Below are 25,252 nucleotides of genomic sequence, written 5' to 3' on the forward strand. Positions count from 1 at the left end.
AGATAGTATGGCTTAGAACATCCCATTCACTATCTTTTCTACTCCAAAATAATAGACTGCTTCTTACCCCCAGGATAAAAGGAAATTACCCTGTGGCATCTGTTTTTTATCCTTTTGTTTCGAATAAAATATTATTTATTTCAGTCCAAAGTTTCCTCAAAATGTTGTATTTACTAGTATGCTTTACAATGCCTAGTATATTTTAAATTAACATTAAAAGGAAAAAAAATAGGGGTGAGCCTCATAATTATTTATTAACAGTGGCCTGACTTTTGTTTTGTTCTTGCTTGGAATTTCTCTTCATATTTCAAAGAGGGAGAGTGTAGGAGAATAAGCTCTGGTTAAAGCTGGGTTTGTTTTCCCAAACTAGGGATATAAATCATATTAGCTGGAAGTTTGGAAAACAGATTTTCATCCTATTTATTCAAAGGTGTATAGAGGAATAATAAAAGATTATAATGATATCAACACATTTTTGTTTTTCTGAGAAAACAGAAATTTTGGTGTGACTATCCCAGTAGCCTTTTATTGCTGATAGAAACAAGTTAAGGTGATGGTGGTTTTGTTCTTATCTACACAGATATCTGCTTGTTTTTTCTATTAATTTCTTCATCTGTAAGTTAATGTGATGTGATAATTTGACTATAAATAAATATTGCTGCTGTATACTCTCATAGTATCTTATGCATACCCGTATCTCAGCACCTTCTTTGTTGAAATTGCATTGATCTCTTTATAGATTTTCTCCTCATTAGACCATGTATTCTTAGAGGGCAAAGTTCATGGTCACAAAAGTTTCACACTAAGCATAAGAACATAATCTATATTATGGAGTCACCAAAACAGCCTGCTAGGTGAGGCTTACATGTTTCTTACCAGGTATCTATTTAATAAGTGGGCGCAGTTAAATGTGAAGTTTTATCCCAGAAATTTAACCAAGAGATTTGCAAGCATAGACAACCATTTACATCTCTTGCATCTGAACTCTCACCACTTCATTGCAATAGATTAGAACTCATGTCCCGACTACTTCCCTCTGATGAAATAACCTTATGACCTTAGAAACCACTATCTTCTATGGATGATGACGATGATAAAATTCTCATTTATATCTCATTTTGTTTTTGTAAATCACTGTAGTTGGCTCTGCAAAATTAAACAGGGTAATTATACCTGTGATTGTAACGAAGGCTCAAAAGCAGAAGCTCAATATTAAATCTATTAAGAACTACTGTTTATTGAATGCCTAAATGATACAGACTTTTATATTTTACCCTCACAATAATCGATTTGAGGGAGGTATTAGCATTCCCATTATTCTAACTATAGAGTTGGAAACCAGGACTCAGAGAGGTACAATACATTGTCTACACTTTCAAGATTGTACAGGGATTAAAAATGTTGAAGCAGGGATTAAACTAACTATTGTTTACTTTTCTAAATTAAAAAGAAAAATGTAAGGTAATATCTTAAATCTGTGTCACATGTGATTTAGTTTAGAATCAATGATACATTCTCAAAACCATCACATAAATCACCAACAGTAGTCATTCAAATTTAAAATAGGAAAATGGAAAGCCTTTTCTAAAAAGTGAATTTTGACAGTGTCAGAGGCAAATACTATTTCCAGCCTTTATTGTCATTATTAGTACATACACCAAACTCCAGCCACATATGCCACTCATACTTTTACTTTTCATTTTGGGGTTCTTTGGAGATAGTTGTGTCTATGATTTCATGTACATCTTTGACTGAACTCTTTATTTTGTACCCTCTCATTCCTGAAAAATACTGGAGATGGCAATCACCTCTATAAAAATAATTTTTTATCTATGTAAATATAGAGAGAAAGATAAAATTTCCTTGAGTATGAGTAAATGAGCACAAGAGAAGAATGAACAAAGAGAAGTCTTAGGAGATAAACTTGATCAGAAATTTCTGTGCTCTTTTTAGAGCCACTTTTCTACTGGTGACTGTATATATCTAACAAAATCAAATTATCCCTTTCTCTAGCACCATTCTACAGCTTACATGCAGACACTATATAAGAAAATAGGAGGGTTGATCCAGGATGAAGGCTCTGGCAGGTCAATGTAGGAAAGCGATAGAGGTACAGAGAATTAAGGTGATTGGCAAGAATATTTAAGGAAGGAAATGAAAAAGAATAAAGTAAAAGGGAAAACTGATTGATATTTAAAGAAAAGGACAAATAAAAGAATATAAGCATAGCAGAAATAGTTTGTAAAGTAACCACCTGAAGGAGAGGCATTATGAAAGAGCAGATGCTTGAATCTATGATTTTGGAGGTGGAGCATTTGGGTATGAAAAGTTCTAGATTATGACCATAGGAATGAGTTGCAGAGAGAGATCTGAAGAATCAATTTCTGAATATGAAGAAAACAAGGAAGCAAGGGGCCTCATTACTGGTTAGATGATCAGCCATATGGTCTTTTGAAATCACCCAAGATGGGGGAACTTGGGCAATCATGTCAGCCATGTGCAGAGGTATTCAGTGATGAGAAGTGACTTGGAAGCCGGTAGATGATAGAGATGAGGATCTGAGCCTCAAAGAACATTAGTGTTAATGAGAAGGTGGAGAACTAACAGTCTGGGAGTCACAGTGTGACCCTGGATGTGCAGAGTTTACAAAGCGAAGAAATGACCTCACTTCTGAACCCTGATGTACCTAGCTTGTGAAAAAATATATAGCCTCTACTTGAAAGGGATGCAGGGAAAGTGTCTTCAGGAAATCCAAACTTAGTTAAGATCTACTGAGTTCGGAACCCTGGGTGGCGCAGCGGTTTGGTGCCTGCCTTTGGCCCAGAGTGGGATCCTGGAGACCCGGGATCGAATCCCACATCGGGCTCCCGGTGCATAGGGCCTGCTTCTCCCTCTGCCTATGTCTCTGCCTCTCTCTTTCTCTCTGTGTGTGACTATCATAAATAAATAAAAATTAAAAAAAAAAGATCTACTGAGTTCTAAGATCTAGTGAGGGCTAATGTGAAGATGACTATCAAGAATGAACACAGAAGGTAAGCATCACAGGTGTGCTGTACCTGATTTCTCTGCTAAGAATGAACAAGCTTCACAGTTATAAAAGTCCCAACGGCATAAAGTCTATCATTTTACATTTTGTCTAGTACCTACCAACTTTAGTACCTACCAGCTGGGTCTGATAATTCCCCATTAGTGTTGTCCTTTTAGTGTGATCTACCAAAGACTTACAAATACTTAATATGCCACCGTTGCAGCATTGCATTTACACATGACTGGATGAAAAATATGGTCTGTAGCAACTGAAAGTATTTCCCCTTGTTTTGTGTGTGTGTGTGTGTGTGTGTGTGTGTGTGTGTTCTCCTTTAAAAAAAATGTACCTCAACCTTCTATTGGGGAGGGGAAGGGAACAGAACAAACTTTATCTGTCTGTGGACAAAGGAAGTTTTGAGTAGCAGTAAAGGCCTCCAAAGATGGATTGTGTCTCTCTCATACTTCTAATTAGAATATAGATGTCACTGACCTTTCAGGAGTGGTAAAATATTTAAAGAACAGATTTTAAATAAAAGCTATAAATAAAAAATCTGACTGCTTAAAACTTGCATTTAAAAAAAAACCCTTAACCTGGTTCTTTAGAATGACTTTACCATTTTACATTTTCTCCTTTAGATTCCAAGTACTGCTGTATTCTTACTCATCTGTTCACTCACACACACTTAACTGTCAGCTGTCAATCAGTGTAATAAAGTAACATTGAAGAAATACATTACCACACGGGATCAGTGATTTTCCCATGTAAGCCTGTCAGCAAAAAATAAAGTCAGTTTCTTTTTTGACTCAGTTATTCTAAATAAACCACAAGCCCTGTGAATGACAGTAAGTCATCTTCAGTGATAAAGAGAGAGGCTAAATTTTTGGCTCACTGGTTGCGTTTATAATCTACACTTGCTATCACCATGAGATCTAGTCTTGGTTGCCTTAAGAATTTTCTAACTCACTAATTAGGTAAATTATGCTGTTATAAATTATAGATACAATAGAAAACTATATAGACATTTAAAAAATATTTATTTATTCATGAGAGACACAGAAAGAGAAGCAGAGACATAGGCAGAAGGAGAAACAGGCTCCCTGGGGGGATCCTGATGCGGGACTTGATCCCAGGACTCTGGAATCACGATCTGAGCCAAAGGCAGATGCTCAACCACTGAGTCACCCAGGCACCCCACTTAGGCATTGTAGTGAGGTAGATATTTTTCTACTGACTAGAGACATACTCATGATATGATGTTTTAGGTTAGGTTCCCAGGAAACATACTATGAGGAGGAACGTGTGCAGAATGTTTGCTGGAGAGTGAGGAATTGAGAATGGAAGGTTTAGGAAGAAGGAGAATCTGATCTGCCATGGGATTATAACTGAGACCTTAAATGATATTACAGAAAACTTTGGCCTGAGCTGGTCCTTTAGAGTTACACCAAAATGTGGCAAAATGGAGAGGAGGATTGTATTTCTGCATTACTCAGTCATTGATCATGGCCTTCCTGGAAAGGGAACGTGAAATTTAAGTGAGGGAAGTCCCTGTAGTCGAGGGCAGTTTCTAGTTTGAAGTAGAGCTAAAACTATCAGCATTTATCATATCCAGCTTTATAATGTCATCCACAGCTTTTATTTGGCCCTGATGAGGGATCTGGGTGATATACCATACTATCCACTATAGTCATTGTGCATTGCTCAAATCGGCTTAGTTTTTATGGCAAATTCCCATTTGGTAAATGCTTCTTAAGGATTATAGTTGGTCAAATTTCCTAGGAAAAGTTACAAAAGGAAAGTTAGTTGGTTGAGTTATAGCTCTCAATGAAGCTGTTGGTCTAGAGTCCATAACTGATAATCATCATACCCACTTCAAGAATCCATTCTATATTGCCCTCACTCTTGGCTAACATTTCTGCTATAGAGGTGTCTTACTGGAGGGGTGGCTCAGACCTGTAATTATGAGCTGTCTGAGCTACTGGTTACCAAACGCTTTTTATCCTGGAATTCTTTATTTGTGCCTATTTCATTAAAACTGTGCCTGGAAGCACTCAGAAGACCGGATTCCTCCTGATTGTTAACATTAATTATTCCCACTAGCATGCTGACTCCTCATCTTGTCTGCTGATCTCTTAGAGCAGCCACCCAGGTGCCTCAAGTTCAATGTTTTTAGATTCTCCATATAAGTGATACATATTTGTCTTTCTCTGTCTGACTTATTTTACTTAGAACAATGCCCCTAAGATCCATGTCATGTTGTATGCACATGGCAGGATTTTCTTCTTTTTCGTAGTTGAATAATATGCTAAGTCTCTGACTTACATTTTTCAGCTTTATGATGGTGTGAAAGCAATACACATTTGGTAGAAACCATATTTCAAATTTTGAATTTTGATCTTTTGGGCTAGCTATGTGTGATATGATCCTCTCTCGTGATGCCAGGCAGTGGCAGCAGCCACAGCTCCTAGGCAGGCATGTGATCACTAGAGTAAAGAGCTAATACACTAATAACCATTCTATACCCACATGACCATTCTGTTTTTCACTTTCAGCACAGTATTCAAGAAATCACATAAGATATTGAAGAGTCTATTACAAAATGGACTTTGTGTTCTGTGATTTTGACCAACTGTAGGCTAATGTGAGTGTTCTAAGCACATTTTAGATAAGCGAGGCAAAGCTGCTGGTTTGGTAGGTTTGGTGTATTCAATGCATTTTCAACTTGCAGTATTTTCAATTTATGAGGGGTTTATTGGACTACAACCCCATGGTAAGTCAAGGAAGATCTATGTGTGTGTATATCTCTATGTCATATTTTCTTTATCTGTTTATTCACCAGCAGACACTTAGGTTGTTTCTATATCTTGGCGAAAGTGAATAATGCTAATTGTGTTTTTAAGAAGCCAACATGCTGAAATATCAGGCTGACAGATTCTGAGGGGTGCAACGTATGATACGATAAGTGGATCTCACAGTTGTGTCCATTTACATGCAGCTTTTAGCTTAAAGTATTTTCTTTATCCTGAAACAGTATTATATAAAATCTCATGTCGGTGGATCAAATATGCTGCAAATCTTCACAAAAAAATGTTAACTGGGGGTTTCTTAGGGGAAAAGGCAAATATATATAACAAGGAATATTTATCGATGCAAGGCAAAATGATTTTTTTCCCTTTCAGAGTAGTCAAAGTCTTTTGGGTTTCATAGGACTTGGAAACATTCTTCTCTAAGGTAAAAGTAAAAGATTGCTTCTTAAAACCCCTGCCACTCACAAGCAACACAGTAATGGACAGGCCTCTTTGGATTCTGAAGGCAGCAGATTTAGCAATTTGGAGTACCGTTTCAGCCCATTTACAAGGTGATATAAAAGCTTGCTGGTATTAAGTGGACTCTAGAGCAAGAAAGGGGTCTGTAGCAGAAAAATATATATTTGGTGCATATATATTTTTGGAAACCAGTTTGTAACAGTGGTTGCTATTAGAGACCAAGACTGGAGGGCTAAAATAAAGGGTTGTAGTTGTTGTTGTTCTTGTTGTTTTTTTTTACTTATTAATCTTTGAACTTTAAAAGTAATTAGTCTATTTTTCTCTTGTAGAGTCAATCAGAACAGAATTATTCAGCTCCCCAAATTTAGATTGTATCTGTTGCTTGCTTACTGGTACAACCTCCCTGATTTAATTCATCCAGGGCAAAGATATATTTCAGATGTTAGAAAAACTTTTATACCCACTCCCCCAAAGTTTGATATTTTGATTCCAATTTTTCTTTTTTCATTTTATCAGACATTCTTATTTCCACTCTGAGTTTCCTACCCGCAGGGATTTTATTTATTTATGAGCTCCTGTGTATTTGCTGCATGATTCACTGTCACTGGTTTTCATTTTTCCATCTGAGCTAATCTGTACATGAATATAGGTCATGTGGATTTAACTTCTTTAGCAGTGAGGAGATCGATTGCAATGCCGTCATAATGTCTTTTTCTCCATGGAATTTGTGTGTATTTTGAATGACTGCACCTGCCCACAGTGGGGGTGAGGGATGTCTTTGCAGGGGCTTTTGGGTTATTACTCATGACTCTCTGCAGGAGGAGAAGTGCTGAGGGGAGTTGTCAAAGTGGCAGGAGAGCATGTGGCAGCTCTCTGTGGTTGGGGGCTGGCAGAGAGTGTGCAATCCATTTACAGACCAACACCAGATCCTCATCTACTTGACCTTACTGACACCTTGTTATTCCAGGTTCCCATCTTTAAAAATTATGTGCATTTCATGTCTATGATCTCACTCCTCCTCTCTCTTTTCTCTGTTACTTAAATTGTTATTCCCTGTCTTCTGTGTTTCACACTAAGCCCATTAATTTCCCTCTATAGAAAGAGTAATACTCTATCACCCTAACTATCTCAGAAAAGGAAATGCTAAGGTGAAACAGAGCTGAGAGTAGAGGAGGAAAATTTGATGGACTTTGAAGGCAAAGCAATATCCAAAACCTCTGAGTTTAACGTTATATATGTCGTTGGGTTTTCAATGATCATAACAGTAATTAATCACTTGGCAGAAAATCTTGCAAGGAAGGATTATAAATTATTGAATCAGGAACTGATTTTAGTTGCTATTTAGTCTATTTACTTCACAGATAAGAAAAGGCATGTAGCAGTCTTCATCTTATGGCCACACAGTCCTACAAGGAAGAAGTTCTGTAATCTGGAGCATACATTATATAGGACTGAAGCTGGCCTAGCAGCTGTGAGGTCAGGCTCTCAGAGTGACCTTTGGTGTCTATGGTACACAGGTCACTGAGGCAGAGACAGTCCAGTATCCTGGAGGCAGGGTCAGAAAACCCTTCCCAGTCCACTTTTAGGGGCCCTGCGCTTCTTGTTTGTCCACACTTTCCCTGGAACTTTATGGTCGATCATGACACTAGGCCTCATCTTCCCAGATTTCACCCTGAGACTAAAGAAAACATCCTATGCCACACAAAATTTTTCTGACTCTGCATTGGAGAGTCTTGTTTTTCTTCAGGCTTCCATCTTTGGGGAAAGTGGAGCAGAGAAAGAAAAAGAGAGAAAAGACAAGAAAAGAAGACCCTTGGTTCATGGGAAGCTCATTCTCAGGGTATTCCCATAAAGAAGTTATATGAAAATTATCCAAAGGACTTTTTCAAACTATATATAATTTTCTCAGAGTTGAGCTCTATTGTCCTCCAATAATGTTTCTCAACCTTGGATGTATATTAGATGAATCCAGAGAGTTCTAAAAGAAAACCTATGGCCAGGCTCCACCCCAGACAAATTAAATCAGACGCCCTCAGGATGAGATCTAGACATCAGTGTTTCCTATCAAAGAGATTATTGTGTAACCAGAGTTGAGAATTCGAGAACCTCTTTCTGGAGGTTCCATTGAAAATCCATTCCATTGAAAATCCCAGCCATTTTGAGCCATGATTACTAATTGAAGAAAGTTGAAGCAGAAGAAAATCTAGAACCATAACTCTCTCTCGTTAAGGATGGGGCAAGAGTCTGACTTGGAACTTACATGATGATGACCGGAAGATAGAATTAAAAATATAATTTACCTCATTATCACTATTATTGCAAAACAATATTAATGAGTAACTATTTCTCTCACATTTGCCAGAAATAAGTATTTTTCCATTTCATTTTAATAGCTAGATTCATTTCTGTGAGAAAGTGGTATCTTTACAAGTGAAAATTTTGGTTTCTTGAGGTTAACATCACTATTGGCATTAAGTGATATAAATGAAAAATTGTAATGAATTTAAAGAAACAGGGAAGCCATGCTATTTTAAAATTTATACAAAATGCAAAATCCACACAGTTCAAATTTATAGTTGCATATAAAAATAGGATTACTTAAAAGGTACTTCTTTATATTATGTTGAATTACCTCATAATGTAGGGAAACTACTTTGTGTAAAGGGGAAAATGTACAAACAGGTGCTAATAACTTGGATGAGGCTCATCTTTAAAAATATTTTCTAAAAACATAAAATTGGAAAACATATTTCTAAAATTTAGAATAGAAAATGATCAAGAGATAAAAATTATGTTTTCTGGATGTTACTCTTTGTTTCTATTTTTTGAAGTGGGATTTGGCAGTCTCTCTCATATGTGATCCCACATATACCAGAGGTTCAAAACTGAGGACAATTTTGTGCTCTCCCCAGCAGACACTTGGCAATAGCTGGAGACAGTTTTGATTGTCACACCTGAGGGAAGATGGAACTACTGGCATTTTGTAGGTAGAAGCCACACAGGCTGCTAAATATCCCACAATGTGGGCAGCCTCTCAAAGAGACAATGATCTGGCCAAAGTGTCAATAGCACTGAGGCTTAACTGTTTTGAACTAACCTGTTAAAAACTTCATATTTTCTTTAAAAAGCCAATAAATTTTTGATATTGCAATCAATAATGTAATTTAATAACTATTTATAAATATCAAAGTATCAACTTGAATCTCTAAAATAAGGCCTATACTTTGTGGAAAGTAAAACAGAAATATATCAAATATCTCCCAGAACATCCATATCTTGTTTGTTATTGTCGTAAGTCACCTGTGTAGTCCCTCTTCACTGGTAGAAAAGAGGAAGGTGCATATTCTGTATGATGACTGCTGTGAATGAGCTTTCTCAACAGACATTCCAAACCCTAACCCCATTTTAGTATATCCAACAAACAAAAATCAACAGCAAACTACAGTTCCTAGATGGAATTTATAGTCGTATAGTTCTGGATGTGATTGTATATATATAAATTTCTAGATGTAATTTATATATGTATAGTTATGTATGTGTGTGTATATTTCTATAGGTGCTGTAAGTCCTTTGATTTGATGAACTAGGACAAAATTTTTATTTCAAACTAAGTCATATGGCTAGGGAATCAGGATACCAGAAGTCCATTTTACTGGTGCAGCTATTGGCACATGCAGTGTGGCCTTGGAGCTGGCAGATGTTGTAGCATCATCCTCTTGATGTCATATGCAGTTTCCTGCTCTTACAGCTTCTGGACAGTGGCAAGGACAGCCCAGTTCTGCAGTGTAGCTTTCTGAATGATTCCTGAAAACCTCATCAAGAGTCAGGGTCTTCAGCACTCCTAATGATCTTGTGTGGCATTTAACGTTCTCAAGTAAATCCCTTCTGGTTATATTGACTAGAGTAGATTCTTTTCTCTGCAACAGGACACTGATACAGACATAACGAAAAGACAGGGTAGGGAAGAAAAACTCATTTCATGTACCCACAGAGAACCAATATTTGACTCTTCAACCTTGGAACCTCATTCTCAGCCTTGAAATGATGCCTGTGGGAAGAACATTACCATTATTTATGTTATATCACATAAATTACAAACACAAGTGATTACTTTGCTTTCTGTTTTTATTCTCTAGTTGTTGTTGATGTTGTTGTTGTTTTTTAAAACTATTCAGAAACCATCTGGCCTCACTTCACATCCAGAAGAAGTGAAATTCTTTCAGTGGTTCAAAAAAGGTTTATGGAGAAAGAAAATCCCATTTGTTATATTGTGAGAGAGCATAGTGCAAATAAGGCAGCCCATGTTTTTGTAGTTGAATATTAAATTGTATTAACATATGATATCATAGTGCTAGTAATGTGCTTAGAGAAAAGACTTTAAAACACTATTCTGTCTTCATAATTCTGAAAAAAAAAAAGGCAATTAAGGAATGATGACCTGGCATGTTTATCTACAAAATATTTTGTAGAAAATATTTTCCTTGCTTTTATAAAATGAGCATTATAATTTTTCCAAATGTATAATTGTATAATTATACGTAAATTATAAATTTCCAAATTTTTTATTTTTTTACATTCAATTAAATTTTTTCTTCTTTCTTCTCTTTCTTCTCTTCTTCCTTCATGGTCATTTTTAGCTTTGGGATCCTTCCTTATTTGCCATCCTTATTTTACTCAGTTATCTAATTAGTCCATATGTGTTTGTTGAGCACCTGCTGCCCTCTGAGTGCTGTGCTTAAGTTCTGGGAATAAAGAAATAACTCTCTACTTCTCTATAAACTTTCAAGGTGGTGGGTATGGGTGATAAAAGAAAAGTAAGCACCAAAATAAATGTGAAATTATATATTATATTATTTATGGTGAGCACTGGGAGGGAAAAGAACTATTTATAAGAAAGAATAGCAGGCTAATTTAGACTGAGTCAGTGGGGAGCCGTCTGAGGAAGTGACATTTGAGTTAAGGACTCAAGCATGAAAAGGAATTATCCAGGTTAAAATGCAAGAAACAGGATTTCAGAGCAATACTAAAAAGTCAGTGAAGGAAAGAATGGCTTAAAGATCATGTGAAAGAGACAGGTGGAGGCCAGGAGACCCAAAGAGTTGGAGAAGCAGTAAAAAGTTTGGATTTCAGGGCACCTGCGTGGCTCAGCGGTTGAGTGTCTGCCTTTGGCTCAGGTCCTGATCCCAGGGTCCTGGGATCAAGTCCCACATCAGGCTGTCCCTCTGCCTATGTCTCTGCCTCTCTCTCTGTCTCTCTCTGTGTGTGTGTCTCTCATGAATAAATAAATAAAATCTTTTAAAACAAGAGTTTGGATTTTCAGCTTAAGTGTAAAAAAAAACACTTTAGGATTTTTTTTGGGTGGTGGTGGTGGTGAAACATACTGACATGTTGAAAGACGACAGGTTAATGTGTCAGAATGGACTGGATCGGGTAAGAGGGGAAGGAGGCAGGCCTGGTTAGGGGTTATTTGGGTAGCTCAGGTGGACCAGGAGAATGCAGGAGAGCTGTAGTGAAGAAGATGGCCCAAGAGGGAAATTTGGACAGAGGTACAAACACACAGAGGCAAAGACCACATAAAGATGGAGGCAAAGATAAGCACAGGGCAAGGACCAACTAGGATTGCTGGCAAACACCAGAAGCTAGTAGAGACAAGGAAGGATTCTCTCCTACAGGTTTTATTTATTTATTTATTTATTTATTTATTTATTTATTTATTTATTTATTTTTGAGCATAGTTTTATTTTATTTTTTTTTCCCATTGTACATAAATTTTATTTTTTTTTAATTAATTTTTATTGGTGTTCAATTTACCAACATACAGAAAAACACCCAGTGCTCATCCCGTCAAGTCTCCTACAGGTTTTAAAAGGAATAAGCCCTGCTGTCATCTTGATCTTACATATTGACCTCCATCATTGCCAAAAATAAATGTATGTTGCTTAAGCTCCCTGGCTTGTGATTCTTCATTATAGAAGTCCTAGGAAACTAATACGGTGAGGGAGAAAGAAGCATTATGAATTTGCAAAATACAACTGACTTTTGGTCCATGAATAGTTTGTATAAGTTTCCCATTTTATGAAGTTTTCACAGAACATTTAAATTTATTTTAATTTTCCCCTTCCTGAATTCCTCTAGACCCTAGGATTTGTCCTGCTTTTTTTGGCACTCCTTTGAGATGATGAAAGGCTATTATCATCCTGTCTTATGATAGAGACTGGGGAGAAGACAAAGACCATTAAACCAGCATTTTATCTTCAAATTCTTTTAATCATAAACTTTTAAGCATCAGTGTATGTATACCATTGAAGGTAGGGCTACTAATTCTCAGAATTCATAAGTACACTCAGTAGGGCTGGGTACATACCATGTAACAAATTATTTTAAAGGCAATAATGCTGTATAGTGTTGTACAAACATTAATAAAACTAAGAGGTATCAAAATGGCAATTAAAAATAAGCTTTGGATTAAAAAACCCTGAATTATTCATATCTCCATTGCTTACTAGCTGTATGATTACAGGATATTAATTTCTACCTTTACTTTTTATGAGAATTAAATGAGTATTTGAACTATTTATTACAGTGTCAGGCATATGGGAAACACTAAAATAGATGGTGTCTTTAATTATCATTAATATTTCTATTTGTTGAATGGAGTTGAAATAATAGTGTAGTAGTGAAGGACTGTGATAGCACTAATAAATATGTAAGATGCCTCTGGTGTTGGCTGAAGTTAGGATGACATCTTCAATATAATCCTCTAACTTTGCAGTTGGTCTATTGTGGATTCTTCCAATTATGTGTTTGTCAAAAGTGTCTGGGTGGTAACTATGTCTGAATGAATTTCTGAATACCTCAATGAGTTGGTCTCATCCCACAATAATTCCTTTAGGAAATTCTTTTATCTTTTCCTTATTCTTTACTATATCTTACTACTTATTTATTATTTATTATTTACTACACTGCACATTTGCTCAGATTATTTATAAGTTGGTTACCAGTTTAATGTTACATTTTCCTATACCTTGTCCCAATCCAGGTTTTCTGTTTATTACATTATTAGCATTACACTTATCTTGTTTGTTTTTATTTTTCCCATTCAAAACAAAATAAAATCTTCTCTGCTGCTTACATACGATTTCTTTCTTTATTCTGTGAAATATTACAGCATTCACTCATGAATTTATCTTATGTATTATATCATTTCTCTACACTATCATTTTATTTTTTTCTCTCCCATAGCACTGGTCAATACATGTTAATGACAAAATAACATATTTCGTGATAATTGGTTTTAAAGACAGCTTTTATATGGAATGTTATATAAAGGAATTCTCCAAAGAACTCATGGAGTTAAAATATCAACAGAAATGATGGACATTGTTAATTAGCTTGATAGTGATGATCATTTCACAATGTATACATATATCAGAACATCATGTTTTACACCATAAATAAATACAACTTTTACTTGTTAATTGTACCTCAATGAAGCTAAGAAAAAAGAAAAGAAATGCTGACTTAGTTGCTTTAAAACTTTAATACTTTTTCTAAGTATTTATATGCATTGCCTATAGAGTACTATGGAGATTTTGTTTTCATCCTCAAAAAGAAAGTGTCAATGTAATCTAACAAGTTTTAATCTGTTTTCCATGGTATAAAAGTTTCATAGTCCCCTATTGAGAACCTTTGTGTTTTTTTCCCTTCAATGTATTGCTTTTATAAACAATCACAAAACTAACATCCTTGTATATGTATCCTGGAGAAAATATAGAAGTTTTCCATGAGAGTATAAGATGAATTAAACATGAGGTATTACAGAGTTTTGGTTTGGTAGTATCTGGCTAATTTTAAGAGATAATATCAAAGAGTTCCCAAAGTGGCTCTTACCAATCTATTCTCTCATCAGCAATGTATGGATGCTTATTTTCTCTACAACTTCCTTTAAGACTTGATATTATCAAGCTTTTAAAAGGTCTTGTTCACTTAATTTGCAAGATCCTGATTACCAAGAATTATTTGCCTATTTTCATGTATACTTATGCTTTTCTGTTACTTCCATGTTAGTAAACTTGGATCATTTTTGGTTTTGGCCTTTTGCCATTTTCATACTAATCTATAGGACATCTTAAGGTTTGACCAGCTTAGATTGTTTTATCTGGACCTGTGCTATTCCACCAATGATTTATTTCTGGTGTACAAAATGGTAGGTGGAGAAACTGAAAGTCAGTGGGCCCAGTAATTTTATGACTATTCAACCTCATTTAAGAAAAATAGTTAACATCTTATATATATTTTAAAATTTTATTTTCCTGATAATTCATTTTTATTGTATTCTATAAATGCATTTGTCTGTTAAAGATCAAAAATAGAAAAAAATGACTCTTTGCTACAGAGAATTTGAGAACTACTGATTTTTGAAATTTTAGCTCATATATATTGCAGATATTCTTCTTCCATCTTTACTTATCATTTAACTTTATTAATGCTATATTAGTGGAATTCATGCTATTGATTCTGGTTTAGTCTGTGTAACAATATTTTTATTTATAACTTCCTTTTTTTCCTCTTATACACCCTAGCCTACACTTGAGAAAGCATAGTCTTGTAATATTTTGTTTTATGTTTTTCTTGATTCCACTTAAAATTTATATTTATGATAAGCCTAAGGTGAGAGCTAGCTTATTTGTCCGAATATTCAATTAATTTTCCAAGACCATTTGTGGAATAATGTTTCTTTTCTTCACTGATACGTAGTGCCATCTTTTTCAAATACTTAATTAAGAGTCTCTTTCTGAATGTTTTATTTAGTTTTATAGATTTCATTTTCTATTCTTGCATAAATATCACAGTTCTTTTAAAAGTATATTTGACATTTGGTGGTACAGATTGTCCTTTTTGTTCATTTCCAGATGCCTACAAATTTATCTTTTATATGAAATTTAGAATCAGCCTGCAGAATTCTATTAAATCCTATTAGATATTGATTATTTTGATTTATATTGTAATGACTTTTTATATTAGTTAAGAAAAAACTATGTTGAGATTTGCCATCAATGAAGATGCTATATTTCTTTATTTATTATGGAGTAATTATGCCATTGTGTATGCTTTTATAATTTTCTCTTTAGAGGTCAAAATATTTTCTTTCAATTTTTATTTATTTTTATTTATTATTTTTTTGAAGAGAAACTCTGAGTTTTTTTTATGTGCCCCTCTTCTTTTTTAAAAAATTTTTTTACTTATTTATTCATGAGAGACACACAGAGAGAGACAGAGAGAGGCAGAAACAGAGGCAGAGGGAGAAGCAGGCTCCATGCAGGGAGGCTGACGTGGGACTCGATCCCGGGACTCCAGGATCACACCCCAGGCTGAAGGCAGACGCTCAACTGCTGAGCCACCCAGGGATCCCCTCTTTCAATTTTTAAATCTCTCTTCTATTCCATCTTCAAATATGCTTTTTTCATTTTTTATATTTTATTTAAGCCTTTTCTTATTTTCCCCAAATCCCTTATCTAACATTTTGTTATTAACCTAATTTTTTTCATATAATCCAGTTTTAACTTTTGTTGGTCATGTTTGAATTTTTATTTTCATAAGTTTTAGCATATTTTTAAATTTTGTTTTCTGAAAATTTACTCTGAAATTTTTCTGTTGTCATAAGTTGAATACTCATCTTTCTTATGAAGTACGAGGAGCCCGATGTGGGACTCGATCCCAGCACCCTGGGATCACCACCTGAGCCAAAGGTAGATGCTCAAACACTGAGCCACCCAAGTGCCCAATTATTCTTAAGTTTTACTTTTGGGGCCTTCCATTGTGGCTTTATATGTGGTCATTCTTTGTAAATACTGTACATGAATTTCAACTGGATGTGTATTGCCTTTTGAATGCCGTAATGTTTACTTTTTATGTTACTTAAATTCTCCCTAGTCTTGTAAATTTATCTGCTAGTTTCTGGAAAAAAGTATGCTAACTTTCCCATGATGATTGTCAAAATGTTAGCTTCTTTTGTGAGGTTCAGAAAGTTCCACAATTTTTATGTCTTTTTCTTGGGTGGATCATTTCTTTTTCAACATGAAATATCCCACTTTGTATTTTCTAATGATCTTAATGTTACATTTCAGTTTCCTGACATTATGATGATACATTGTTCTTACAAAGACTTAAAAAGCAAAACTCAGCTCAGGTAAATCAATTCCAGGAGAGGCATTACCAGTGTAGTAGTGCTCAGACTTCAGAAAATGTAGCTGGTGATTAACTAAAAATAAAGGGATGTAAGAAAGATAAAAATGTGATAAGCAGTTGCATAGTAAAACATAAAATCAGTTTTCAGGACCAACTGAAAGAAGGCTAATGAGTTTAATTTGTTGATATGAAGATTGTGGCAAAGATATTTCTATTAGGCCTTTGCAAATGGAGTTTTAGAACTCAAGTTCACCCAGGTGAAATGCACATGATAATTTCTTGAATTCTTTTCAAGAACTCAGTTATCATCTGGGAATTCAACAATCCATCTTTTCCCCTTCCCCTTCACTTCTCTAGCATTTATATAAAGTGTTTGGGATATAGTAAGACCTCAATAAAGGCATGTTAACTTGGACTAGGAGAGAGGCAGCTTTCCAATTCATACCTAGCTTTATTAGTACTCCTTTTCTTTGTAATATATCCCAGCTCCACTTGGTTTAAGCAACTCAGGAAGAAGGGAAATTATTAAAAGATTTTCATGGTCTGCAGTGAAGCAGCTTTTCTAGTTTTTAATGCAGCAAGGAGGTCTAAGAGAGAATGTAGAGGGAGATAAAGCAGGAACAGAAACCAGATGGCAGTATGTAAGAAACTACAAAAAGAAAACATATGCTTTGGATGTAAAATCTTTCAAATAATTTTGTCAGCAAATAATTCTTGTCTTTCCAATAAATTTGTCAGCAAATAATTCTATCAGCAGGAGGAAGGTAGCTATTGGGAGCCATAGGTCAAGTGACGTTTGTTTTCAAGGAAAATAGCGGGAGGAAGAGTGCTGAACATACACTAACAGAGTTAGAAATTGAAAGCATGGGGACAGAATTTTAAAATGTATAAATGGAAGAATGATTTAAATAGAGCTCAGAGAGGAGAGCAGAAAGCCAAGGATTAAATCCTGGGAAGGGGCAAAAGAAGGTCCCTTCAAGATCATAGAGGAAAAGCAGTGAGGTGTGTGGGGAACCAAGATAACTTAAACACTCTCGAGGGCAGAAACTGGCATTCATGTCATCAGAGAAAAAAAAATCGATATGTGCTGTAAGCAGATGCAATTCTCAGGGTCAGACAAAATTCTAACGGTCTCTTCCCTTTCTTTATTCCTTTTCAACTTAGAATCCCCCGACACAACCCTTGGTCACATACTCTGTGCCCTGATAGTGATTTGCTCATACAGAGTTCTGTATTTCATCTCCTCATGCATCTGAGTCAACTTTCAGACAAGGAGGAGCCCCTCAGCACAGACTAAGCTGTAGTGCAGTCTTTTTGGAGTCTAGGCCAAGATCTGGGAAGAGGCTAGACTATAGAGATTGAAGCCAATCAAATGAGAGGAAACTTACAGGGGAGTAATTTATAGCCAAGTCACAGACCAGCCAACTCAGTCACTGTTCAGAAGAAGCCATACAAAGCGAATTAAAAAGCCAAGAGAAGAGAGGGAGAGTCTTTAAATGGGGGACTAAAGAAAGACTCTGAATGAAAAAAGGACTAGTTGCTTTTTATAGGACACTTCAGGCCTACAGTATGGCACGCAAGGAGTTGCTAAAAGCTTAGACTCTGACCTGTTTCCCTACCGTGTTTTTTGCTCCAAAATTGTCTGCTTAACCCTGCTTCTCCCCAGTTATCTCAGCTTTGTATTAAAAACAACGATGATGACAACAAAAATAGGGATATCTAATTAGAATTTATAATAGATTTAACTTCCATAAGTAATAATTTGTAAGTTTAGAAGGAGTGTTTTTTTTCCCCCCAAACCTAAATGAATCTGTAATCAGTAGAATGTGTTGAAGGAAGTGAGCAAAACCCTGGCCTGACTGTTGGTAAATTGGACCAGTTAACTTGTGGCTTCGATTTAACTATGTTTGAATCAGAAATCTGTATTTTATTAGGCTGAGCCTTTCCTAAATTTGCATTTTCTTTAGTTTCCTTTACTTTTTTTCCCTTTACTTTCTCCTTAGGTCTTAAAGTAATTTTCAGATTTTACCTTTTCTTTGTTAAGAAAGCAGCAAGATGGGAAAGGAGTTCTTGTCCATTGCCTCAAGGAGACAATATGGTGTCCCTGGAGGCTAAAATAGAGACAAAAGAGAACCAAGAGGGAGATGTAAATCCTAGGAAGAGAAAAATCATTCACACAGCCATGGTTTTTTTCTGCGATGATCTCTGTCTTAATCTACTCGTGCAGTTATAACAGAATACTATACACTGGGTGCCTTATAAACAACAACTTATTTCTCACAGATCGGGAGGCTGGAAGTCCAAGATCAAGGCACTGGCAGATTGGCTGGTGAGATTCTGCTTCCTGGTTCTTATATGGTTGTCTTTTCAGTGTCTTTGTGTTTGTCCATTTGTGGAGGGAAAGGGCAATGTCTTTTTTAAGGATTCCATTCATGAGGACTCTATCCCTATGACCTACTCACTTCCCAGAGGCCTCGTCTCCAAATACTACCACATTGGATGCTAGCTTTCAACATAAGAAATTTGTGGGGACACAGTCTATAACAATCTTCCATATAGACTTTTCTTTTTTTTTTCATAGACTTTTTCTGTATTTATGTCTAAAAGCTAGTTTGTTTGTTTGTTTACTATTTTAAGAACCCTGCAGCATATATTTACTAAAATAGTTTTCAAGATAGGGACTCAAAATCTCCATATTTATCAAGTTCTTCCATAATGCTTAAACTTCCAGGAAAGCATACTCAACGTGACAGTGAAATAAAACTCTACTCTTGATGAGTCTTATTTTGTTTTTGTGCTTTCATTAAACTCTTTGAGGATTGAAAAGGATTCAACTTGAAGAATATGACTTCAGTTATTTCATGAGAGCTAGGAATTTCCCAAATGAAAAATATCTCCCCAACTCTTGCATCACTGATGGAACAATTTTCAACAGTTGATTTTATTCTTCCGTATTAATTTTCTTAATGTTCTTACAAATATTAAGAAGTTCATGTAAGTTAATTAACTAGCTAGCTATCTGCTGTGACCTACTAGGCAGAGAAAACCTGAGATTACTATGCTTAGTATATAGTGGATGCTCATCAAATAGTTATCTGCTGACTGACAAGAAACAAAATATTTTATAAGGAGGAAAAGAAGACAACGTTGAGTTACATGGTCATTAAAAACAACCCCCTTATGATTTGGCTTTGACCTGCCCAGAAATATTCCAATGTGTTGCCTCTTAGTGACTTCTCAACATTTAATTCTACCTCTTATTAAATTTTTTGAGGTATAATTTTATACAGGGAAATAGACTCATCTTAAGTATAGAGTATGTGACAAATGCATGTGCTTATGCTACTCACACCCCTATCAGGGTAGAATATTTTCAACACCCCAGGAACTTTCTTCCTTTCCTTCCTGAGTCAATTAAACCCTCAGATGCAACTATTGTCTAATTGCTATCGTGACATTAGTTTTGTCTGTTATAAAAATTCATGTAAGTGGGGAACATTTTTGGAACCATCCAAGTTCTTAAGTGGAATCATCCAAGTTCTTTGATCATTCTTTTTATTACTGAGTAGTAATCCATTGTATGAATACAGCATGTTTATCTATTTTACTACTGATGAATATCTATATTATTTCCAGCTTTGAGCCATTATGAATAAATATGAATATTTTTAAAGAAATCTTTTGTTTGACACGTATTTTGCTTTATTGGGCAAATACCAAGGAATGGGATTGCTAAATTAAAGGATAGATCTCTGTTTAGCTTTGTAAGAAATAGCCAGTTTTCCACCAGCAATGTATGAGAATTTTGGTTCCTCCAAAATGTCAGTACTTCACGTTGTCAAACATTCTAATTATAACCATTATAGTTTGTGAAGTGATACTTCATTGTGTTTTGAATTTGCATTTCCTTGATGACTAATGATACAGAGCATTTTTGTGTGTGTGTTTATTTGCCTTTTGTATATCTTCCTTATTTTCCTTTGTATGGGGTTTATTCAAGTCTTATGCTCATTTAAAATTTTTTGGTTCTTTTATTGTTGTTAATTAATTGTAAAAGATCTATATATATCTTGGACACAATTCTTTTGCCAGATGTAAGTGTTCTGAATATCTTTCCTAGGCTGTGGCTTGCCTTTTTTCCACTTTTTTAAACAGGTGTTTTTGGATGAGCAGCTGTTTTAATTTTGATGGTATCCAATTTATCCCTTTTTTTTTTTGGTAGTTCATGCATTTTGTGTTCTATCTAAGAAAGTTAAAGGGGTAGGAGAGATTCTCCAACAATTTCTTCTATAAGCTTTATGATTTTGGTGTGTATTTTCAGACCTACCCTCCATCTCAGATTTTATTTTTTGTATGTAGTAAAATAGTGGTTAGGGAATGATGGTCTCTTTTTTCCTTATGAATGTTGCCTGTTTTAGCATCTTTTGGCAGGAAGATTTTTATTCTCCACTATATTGTATTTAATGTCTTTGTTGAAAATTAATTAATTGAGTGTATGTATTAGGACTATTTCTAAGTCTCTTTAGTTTCTTTGAATTTATTTGTTCATCCTTACACAAATCTAAATTGTCTTGATTAATACATCTTATTCTAAGTCTTGAAGTCATGTAATATAAATTATTCAAATCTGCCTTTGTCAGAATTGTTTTAGACCATCTAGATACTTATTATTTACATATATAATTTAGAACCACTTTCCCAAGTTCTACAAAAAAAATTGCAAGAAAAATTTAATGGAATCACATTGATTCAAAGGACACTATGGGATATCTTAGCAGTATTGACCCATGCAATATTTAATTTAATATCTATGCTAACTTATTTAGATATTCTTTATTGTATTTTCATCAAAATTTTTGTATTTTTCTGTGTATGGGAGTTACAGATCCAACTCTGAGACAGATTAGCTTGCAGAAAGTTTATAGCAGAGTGTTCTCTTGGGATCTAAACCTACTTACGGTGAAAGTGGTGCAAGTGGGATTAGTTAGGAGAAGTTGGGTTAAAATGCAGTTACAACACACGCACCAGCTTGTCAGATGGGAATATCAAAATCTGGGATAGACCTTCAAAGTTGAGTTGAACTGAAATAAAGTGACCCGACTTTTAAGGCCCTTATCAATCAGTTGTTTGTTTCAGGTTGTACTAGGAGGACATGTAGCCTTGAATGAGTTTGCTCTTTCTAGCTGAGAGCAGTTTGCAGAGAGAGCTTACATCTGACAACTATCTGCTAACAACACTTCCAGCGGCTAGGAGAATGATTCCTTCAGTACTAAAGGGCTGGTGTGCTGGGTTGCATAGGACTGAGTCCACTATAGTTCATCCTTTGTGCCACTTAAATCCACTTACTTCATAAAATTTCTAGGAACAGATCCATTAGGACTCTGATGGGCCTTCCCTGGCAAATGTGTCATAGGAAGTTTAGTGAGATGAACTGAAGCAGTCTCTTGGCCACAACTGATACTCATCATCTTCACCCTCTACCAGCCATTCTCGATTTCCCTCACCTTTGACTAAAAACTAAACTCATTTAGAAAGTTTACTTAGTGGCATGATGAAGAACCTAATATCTGAGTGTACTGAGAGCCCTGGTCTCCATACTGTTCTTTGGATGTGGCTGCTATACTTATTCATTAAGTAGTAAGGTTGTGCAAATGGGGCACCAAAAAACGTTGAAGTATGCCATCTGAGTGCTAAATTTGTTCCTTTACTGTATAACAGTAGCTCTAGCTCCTTGTGATATTTGGGGACACTACTCCTCAGATCCATGGCACCTCCATGTTTTTGCCTTTTTCTGGGCACTTGAATTCAAAGTTCTCATACAATTTACAGAGAATAAAATCTATTGAGACTTTTTAGGGTAGCCGGTGACACAGGTGGCAAAGAATTGCACCAAGAGTTGAGCAATAAGCAGGACAGAGTTTATTCATTCTCCAAAGGAGGATAGGGGCTAGATATCAAGAGATGTAGGCCCTGAGTTTCTGTTAGGCTGGGCCTTTTACGAGATTTTAAGGATGTGTGAGGGTTGAAGCTGTACCCATGGGGGAGGGTGGTTCTTGGCCAGGTAAAGCAGGAGGTGACAGGTTTTTCAAGGGGCTCTGTCCAGGGCTTGTCACATATGGGGGCTGTGGTTCAACTAGAGGCGAGTATGTTTTGTAGTTGTGGTCCATTTTCTGAGAAGGTAGAGCACCATGATCTAGAAAAACAAAGAGGGCCAAATACAGACACCTACGAGTTTTGTCTATAAGTTTGACTGGGGAGGGGCTTTTAATAGAACCTTTCAAGACTCTCGGTGGCACCAATTAGAAGAGTTAACCTGGGATGCCTGGGTGGCTCAGTGATTGAGCACCTGCCTTCAGTTTGGGGCATGATCCTGGAGTCCTGGGATCCAGTCCCACATCAGGCTCCCTGCATGAAGTCTGCTTCTCTCTCTGCCTATGTCTTTGCCTCTCTCTTTCTGTGTCTCTCATGAATAAATAAATAAAATCTTAAAAAAAGAAGAGTTAACCTTTTGGAAAACCAGGATCTCCAAAGGTCTTTTATTGTAGTTAGTGTTGCCAGGACCAGAAGCACAAATTAAGAAAAGTGATGGTAACTAGGTAAATATTTTCACTTTTGCATTTTGATTTGTAGACCCATGATTTTTATTAGGTCAAGACACAGAACCATCAATTGGTTGCCAATTAAAGAATGTATATTGTATCCTTGAGGGTGGTATGCATCCTCACATATTACCATATCTGAACTTATGCCTCAGTTGCAACTTTAATAAGCTACTCTACTGAAAGGTCAGTTTGGCAGCTTCTGGTGGTGACGTATGCATTAAGACCAGTGGGTTCCATTGTTGCTTGCACATTGCCATACTTCTCGCTATAAAATTAGTCATTTGGTTTGAGGCACTATTTATGCTTGAAAATACAATACCCTGTAAGCACTTGGATATTGGAGCTGAGGTCCTATAAAGCAGAAAATATACAGAATGTATGTTGGCTTCAGTCATAATACATCACTGTCAGAGTGAAGAGGGTCTAACGTCAAATTGACACTAAGTGTCTATTTGGTTTCTTCTTCGAATGGTGCCATATTGGGATATTGGGAGTTGAACATTTTTCTGTGTTTCTAGTTGGTTGGATCTATCATCTATCTATTATCTATCTATCATCTATCTATCTATCTATCTATCTATCTATCTATCTATATCTATCTATCTATCATCTATCTATCTATTATCTATCTATCTATAATCTATCTATCTATTAATTGGAATGTCTAGTCTACTAGCATTTAATGTAATTATAAGGGCAGGTTTGATTCATCCTTTTTGAAGAGATGGGGGAGCAGAGTTTAGGGGTGCATGGGGGGCTCACCTGATTAAGGGGCCCTGATCCAAGAAGTGGCAGAATTTGAGAAGCCAGCAGGTTGGGGTTTGGCAGCAGCAGCTCCATGGACCAAAGTTGAAAGGCGATGTGCTGACTGCGTGTAGGGGTGGGTGACAGGCCTGGTCTTTGGCTTCTTGACTCAATCCTGTTTCAACAGAGAAAATGTCTCTGCCTGTGAGAAATAGAAAGGTCATTGATTATTTGGTGCCAGGGATTTAATGATACTGAGAAGGTTTATGGAAGAGATTTAGGCCTTACAGCTAAGAAAATTCAGTCATTTCCTGGAGAAGCTAAAAATAAGAGGTGATAGGAAAGAATTCACAGGAGGATAGTGAAGACTCAGAATAAAAAGATGTGAAGACCAAGGATGATTCTCACTCAGCAGAGGCCAGGGATGATGAAAAAGAAGCCCATAAGAATGTGTGCAAGAAAGGGCAGGCAGCCTCTAAAACAGCTTCCAAACAGAGAGAGATGCTCATGGAAGATGTGGGCAGTGAAGAACAAGAGGAGGATGGGGCACAATTCCAGGAGAAAGATTCTAGCAGCAATTATGATTTCCTAATGGAAGATGATTATGGCACTGACTATGGCAGCTTGAAAAAGGAAAACAAAAAGATGGTTAAGAAGTCCAAACCTAAAAAAGAAAAAAAAAAAAAAAAAAAAAAAAAAAGAAGCCCAAACCTGAGAAAAAAGAAAAGAAAATGCCCAAACCAAGACTAAAGGCTGCAGGGACACTAGGCCTTGTGACAGGCAAACGGAAAGTAGGTCACCTCACAGCTTCAGAGGCATCAAAGGAAAAGACTCGTCCTCCCAAAGAAGAAGAGGAGGAACCAGAAAACCCTCCAGAAAGAAAACCTCTGCAGACTCTCCACCTAAGAAATCAGGGGATGAAGAGTCTGAAGATGATGCCCAGTCTGGGGGAGTTTAAAAAAGTGATGATAGTTTGTTCATTTATTTGAGGGAGAGAGAGAGAGGGCATGTGGGAGGAGCAGAGGGAGAGGGAGAGAGCTTCTCAAGCAGCCCCATGGGTTGAGTGCAGAGCTCAAAGTGGGGCTCACCAATCTGAGAACCAATCTTGAGCTGAAACCAAGAATGGGACACTTAACTGTGCCTCCCAGGACCCTCTTGGAGAGAGATTTTATTTTTAAAAAAGTAAAGGAAAAAAAGAAAATTTACCTATTTAGATAGAACATGATTTTGGCTATGGCTTGACTTAGGGCTTTCTGTGCTTTTTTTTTTTTTTTTTTTTTTCTTGAAAATAACATCTCTCTCTCTTTTTAAGAAAACCTTTATATGTTTAATTACCTTTTTGTATATGGTGTTCTCTTTCCCATCACCCTGCTTCCCAATGAAAGCTATGTCAAAGTGTTCCCCAGGTTGACTACCTCATCTTTTTA

The 25,252-nt window shown here is 36.0% G+C and overlaps 1 long non-coding RNA gene and 1 pseudogene across 1 annotated transcript in view; one reads left to right on the forward strand and one right to left on the reverse strand.

Moving 5' to 3' along the window:
* The window catches only part of LOC140595813 (uncharacterized), a 187,492-nt gene extending 168,902 nt beyond the window's left edge, over positions 1–18,590 (reverse strand). The window contains exon 1 of the long non-coding RNA XR_011997700.1: positions 18,509–18,590. This is a non-coding gene — a long non-coding RNA (uncharacterized lncRNA). The remainder of the gene's footprint in view (positions 1–18,508) is intronic.
* Positions 18,591–24,017: 5,427 nt separating this feature from the next.
* Positions 24,018–24,783, forward strand: LOC112917712 (nuclear ubiquitous casein and cyclin-dependent kinase substrate 1 pseudogene; annotated as a pseudogene).
* The last annotated feature ends 469 nt before the right edge of the window (positions 24,784–25,252 follow it).

Source organism: Vulpes vulpes, chromosome 15 (assembly GCF_048418805.1).
Source record: "Vulpes vulpes isolate BD-2025 chromosome 15, VulVul3, whole genome shotgun sequence".
In the NCBI taxonomy this organism is placed as follows: domain Eukaryota; kingdom Metazoa; phylum Chordata; class Mammalia; order Carnivora; family Canidae; genus Vulpes; species Vulpes vulpes.